This window comes from Pangasianodon hypophthalmus, chromosome 17 (genome assembly GCF_027358585.1).
Source record: "Pangasianodon hypophthalmus isolate fPanHyp1 chromosome 17, fPanHyp1.pri, whole genome shotgun sequence".
Lineage (NCBI taxonomy): Eukaryota > Metazoa > Chordata > Actinopteri > Siluriformes > Pangasiidae > Pangasianodon > Pangasianodon hypophthalmus.
In genome coordinates this window covers 23,709,711-23,715,773 of record NC_069726.1, presented here as the reverse complement: position 1 = coordinate 23,715,773, position 6,063 = coordinate 23,709,711, and positions in this window count along the sequence as shown.

Here is a 6,063-nt window from a genome sequence, read left to right as displayed (position 1 = left end):
GGAATAATAAAGTTTTAAAAAATTTAAAATAAAACACTTTTTATATATAAATATAGTTTAGAAATAATTTTACTGGTGACAGTTGTTTCACCATAATGGTTATCTACTTTCATATACAGAAGTTTTAGACAGATTTTCAATATCTGCTAAGGAATATGCAATTGTCTTTGATGCTGTACCTTCTGGACTCCTTCAGTTGCTCCGTGCCGCAGATATTGTTGAGTTGAATATGACTCTAGACTTCAATTTAAAGTTAGATGGTACAAGTTTGATTGAAGAAAAAAAAAATACAACAATCGTTTCCTTAGACTGATGTGTCAGTCATTTGGAGAACCCCAGCTAAAAGCTTTGGATTTCACGTTTTTAGGATATTCAGTGGGAGGAAGCTGTCATGCTTTCTAGGAGATTTTTGTGTCACCAATAAGATTCAAGAGGTTTCATTTAAAATTATTCACTGTATTTACGAAGTAAACCAGGTCATAAAAGATTTAAGAAAGATATTGATTTGACATGTGTGTGTTTTGTCATTTTGAATGACCAGAGTATTCCTCATCTCTTCTTTGACTGTATTTGTACTAAAATGCTCTGATGTGACTTTAAGGTTTTCTTTAAGGAGATTACTAAAGCTGACATTATTTTGGAAGATTGTGTTTTTTTAGGACAAAGCTTTAGAAAAGAAGATTTTGTTTTGTTCTTAATTTATTTATTATTTTGGGTAAATATCATACTCATAAATGTTGATGGTCCAAAAGGGTATCAAACTTTGTACACTTTAAGTACGAGCTTTATCAGTATCGTGAAGCATTGGAGGGCGTAAGGAAAACCAAGGCAAAAAAAAACTATGGACTTCTGTAAAGCCTTGAACTTTTATCCAAGCATCAGCTCAATCATCTGTTCAGCACGTTTTCCTTCTTGGTTGTTGACTGTGACTGACGTCACTTCCAAATACACACCCGCCCGTAGTAAACTCCCACCCTCAAAACTGATTGACAGGTTTCTGTACAAAGCATCGGAAATGCAAATGCAAAGGGAATTGCGATTGCGTTTAAGTTTTGGCTCCATACGCAACGCCGAGGAAGTGAAATAACAAACTGTGATTGTTATTGCTATTCCAATAGGACAGCATCACAACTCATAAGACATGGGAAATGCAATTGCAAGTGGACTTTGATTTTCCATTTGAAATTTGGAAGACATTGTACATTCGTGTAAACAAGAATGCAAACAGTAATACGCGATCTGCATTTGCATTTGAATTATGTCTCAATTTATGCGTCTACAAATAAAAAACACGATTGCAAATGCAATTTACACTGACTTTTTAAATTTATCTGGAAAATACTTCCATAGAAAACACCGTCATTGCGTTTAGCTTATTTACAACGCACACACACACTCGTGTTTACGCTTCTTAATTTTGCACTCATTTGGTATTTTGAATAGTTTTTGATGCGACTCCTCGCCTTTAATCAGCATTACAATGTGCCAAGTTTCACTTTTACTCTTCAAAGAGTCTCTCTTAGATCTGAGCTCACAAAAACATCATTTTAAATGGTTCTTCTGCCTACATTCCTCGTGACGTCCTTTAGCACAATTATTTTTTGTTAATCACCTACAAAACATCTCACCAGTGTTGCCAACGTAGTGACGTTGCTAGATTTGGTGACTTTATTTTTTAAAAAGATCCTAGACGTTTCAAAAAGACGTTAATTACTCTCCTGCACTCGAAATGGTTCTCCAACTCACATCACGGCTGCTGAGAGAGCAGGTTCACTCGACTCATCAACAATGTGGAAAGCCAACAACCAGTCACTGATCACTATTGTTTAACAACCAACCACTGATCACCATTGTTCCCAATGACCAATTGCTGATCACTATTATTCCCAAAAACCAATCACTGATCACTATTGTTTAACAGCCAATCACTGATCACCATTGTTCCCAACGACCAGTCACTGATCACTATTATTCCCAACAACCAATCACTGATCACTATTATTCCCAACAACCAATCACTGATCACGATTGTTCCCAACGACCAATCACTGATCACTATTGTTTCTAACAACCAATCACTGGTCACTATTGTTCCCAACAACCAATCACTGGTCACTATTGTTCCCAACAACCAATCACTGGTCACTATTGTTCCCAACAACCAATCACTGATCACTATTGTTCCCAATGACCAATCACTGATCACTATTGTTTCTAACAACCAATCACTGGTCACTATGGTTCCCAACAACCAATCACTGGTCACTATTGTTCCCAACAACCAATCACTGATCACTATTGTTCCCAACAACCGATCACTGATCATTATTGTTTAACAGCCAATCACTGATCACCATTGTTCCCAATGACCAATCACTGATCATTATTGTTTCTAACAAACCAATTACTGATCTCTATTATTCCCAATGACCAATCACTGATCACTATTGTTCCCAACAGCCAACAACCAATCACTGATCACTATTGTTCCCAATGACCAAATACGACTTCTTTGTACAGAAATAAATATTATTTTCTATTCTGATAAAACTCTATTCTATTTTATTGTGAGTGTCTTCAGAAAACCACATTTTGAAACCCAAACAAAACAATCATGATGTACCAATGAATATGCAAATGATTTGATGACCTCATCTGGCGACCTCCAGAGACTTCTTTTTGAGCACGTATATCCGATTATGAACACGGAGAGACCTCTTTGTTTGGGATTTGAGTAAATCAGGGACTGAGAGGTGAGTAAATGTTTCGTACGGAGCTCGACCATCTCTCAGGCCGTTACTGGATCATAGCTCACAGCCGGAGACGCTCTCTAACCTCCAGGCTCGGGAGAGATCCTGTGGATAACGGAGGAGATCGAGCCGGTCTGAGGGAATGTTAGTGAGGATAATCCAATCTGCTGGGAATTTTAATGAGTCTGGGAGATTTTAGATGCTTAATATGGTGCACACACACTCGCAGCTCAGCACACACTGCTTCTCTCCGCCCTGAGCAGCAGATTGATGGAAGTTCATTTCATCTTTTCCCGCAGCGAGGTCTTCTTAATGGAGCTGAGAATGTGTATGTGTGTGTGTGTGTGTGTGTGTGTGTGTGTAAGAGAGAGAGAGGAAAAGAAACACACTATGATAAAGATCATGTTCCAATACTGAGCGAGGAACAAGTCAATAAAGATGCACTGAACACCCAAGAAACCTTCACAGAAGTAAATACAGACTGCAGCGTGCAGAGCTTTGATGTGTGTGTGTGTGTGTGTGTGTGTGTTAGTATAAAATTTGGCCCACACCAATCCATTAACCCATTCATGCATAAATTACTTATAAGCATATCCAGTTTCTTTAGATTTTTTTTAATATTTAAAATTGTAGTAGGTATAAATGTTGAATTTCTGTAAATATAACTTATATTAAAGTGATATATATTTGTTTATATTAAACAAAATATCACTTAAATAAAACATAACTGAAATAAAAAAAAGAAGAAAACATTAACAAAAACATTAGCTCTTAAAAATCATTCAGTGGAGTCTGGTACAAAAACATTTTTTCTTTTCAAATGTTTTAATTTTTTAAATACTATGTCGAAGTCAGTTTTAACTAGATATACCAGAAACATCCTATACTGATAACGACAAATAGGTTAAAGTGATGCTCTGAAGTAATTTGGAGATGATTTACATCTTATATTTTTCTAAAATATACATATATTGTATGGGCCAAAATACTCCGACTTGCATTGGAGGTGCGAAGCGGGAAGCCGGAGCTCAGAATTGCGCCATTTTCGACCTTTGTGTATTCAAGCGAGAAAGAAGGGAAAAAACATGGACGCCTCCATGCTCTTCTGTTGTTAGCAACAAGCTAGCAGCTAACTGTGATGAGTGATGTATAGTTTCCTCCTCGAGGCTGTGAATTGTAGAGTCAGCGTTATAGAGTTAAGTGAATATGTCTGTATGTTGATTGATCTAAAGCTAATACTTACAGTATATACAGTGTAACTCATTTAAAAGGAAGAAGTGCTGCTGTGTTTACTGTTCATGCTGTGAGCGGCCATTTTGTTTTGATGTCACTTGCTGAACTCTGAGAAACTCAGAGTTGAGGAGAGTTTTCGACCTCTACTTGAATGCAGCATAATCCACATCGAAAGAAAATGGCGCCACCTATCGGTGTATGGGCTGAGTTGTTGCTGTCGGAAATCAAAGACGCACATCTAAGCAACATTTCTTTGCTGTCCAGCAAAGTACAGAAATAGCTAACAGGCTGCAGCTTGTGTAGTTCACCAGCATTACGAATTCAACAACGGTGGCTGGTAACAAACTGAAGAAATCCAATGTTATGTCTCCAAATAATGAGTATAATTGTAAAATTTAGAAAAGTTTAAGCGCTGTTTGCTCACCAGTTTGTTGTGGTCAGGAGTATCGGAAAATAGTCAGTGTTTGTGTTAGCGTCAACGATCTTCGTCGTTGGACGATGATGAAATAAATTTAGAAATTTCCTGGTGATGCTGTAGTGGGCGCTTTGTTATAATTCAAACTAGCCAATGACAGCGAGATCTGCCAGTTTCACATCGTATGACGTTAGTAATATCAGTAGTGTTAATAGTAATGATGATGATGATGATGATGATGATGTCTTACTGCGGTGGCCAGAGTGGCGGCCATGATTCATGCTCACCCCAGTAGCCACGCCCATGGAGAGAAAGTGTAGGTGTTCCTGAAGTTATATGGCCTTTCTGTAAGCAGCTGTAATGAGCACATGATTTAGAGATGGCACTGAGCCAGTATCAGTGTCTGGGTGATACCAGCAAAAAAAATGGTGGATTGGATATCAGAGAAAACGTATCAGATATCAGATCCTGTAACAAACCACAAAGCCTGGAATTAGATCTGGGAAAGGAATTTATTTTTGGAACTGGGAATGTTTACATATAAAGAGACTCGAGTGTTTTTTCTTTTGTTAGGATTGATTTGATTATATTTATACTTTATACTTCATTATATTTATTGTATTTACAGTGTCAGTGATTGTTGTGTGAAGGAGTTTAACTGGAGAGTGCTTGTTAAGATGCCATTTTAAAGCTTACTAGGTTTTTAAGGAAACTATCAGATGAGTAACGGTATCAGCTGGTACTCGAGGTTTTAGTATCGGTAGCGATATCGTGGAAAGAAAAAGCCGTATCACGCCGTCTCTACAAATTTTCTCACACACACACACACACACACACACAGAGAAGTCCAATTGACATCACCGCCAAACCTTTCCTCTACTTTTCACGTTTCCTCTTTATGGTCACAGCTCCTCGTCTCTATTAGGCTTCAGAAACACACAAGCAGGAAACAGCGTGCAGCTTTTACAAAGCTGAAGCACAAAAACACAACAATATGCATGCTTAAAGGAGCAGTGATGAATCACACTACTAGTCCTTATATAATCTCTCTCTCTCTCTCACACACACACACACACACACACACAGCCTGAAGCGTATAGTCTGTGTTTCACACCGCTTACACAGGGTGATTTATGTGCAAACACGATGCTCACATGCATCACACACATCAAGCTGGAGGAACAGAAGGGTGATTACTTTATTTAGAGGTAGGTGTGTGTGTGTGTGTGTGTGTGTGTGTGTATGTGTGTGTGAGTACCCTGCAGGCTTTTGGCACTAACATAACTTGCATCCCAATATACAGAGCGAGACTGAAAGGTGTCAGAGCTTGGTGTAAATTCTGGTTCAGAATTTCTCCTTACTTCATTTCCTGTTCAGTGTCTATGATTAATAACGAAATGACGAATGACTTTCCATCATAATCATCTTCATAAAATAAAAGTCAGAATATACTTAGAAATGATGTTAATTTGTTCATGAGTGTTAGAGAACACTTTAAAGCACAGTGATGAGAAAATGTTTAGCGTAAAACTGTCAACGTTTATATCAAGAGCGCTGCGTATTAATAGTGAAGCATTTACTGATGTTCTACATTACATTCTATATTTTAAAAAGACTTTTATATACTTTTTACAAAGTACAAATAAATGTTCTTTGTACAAATAC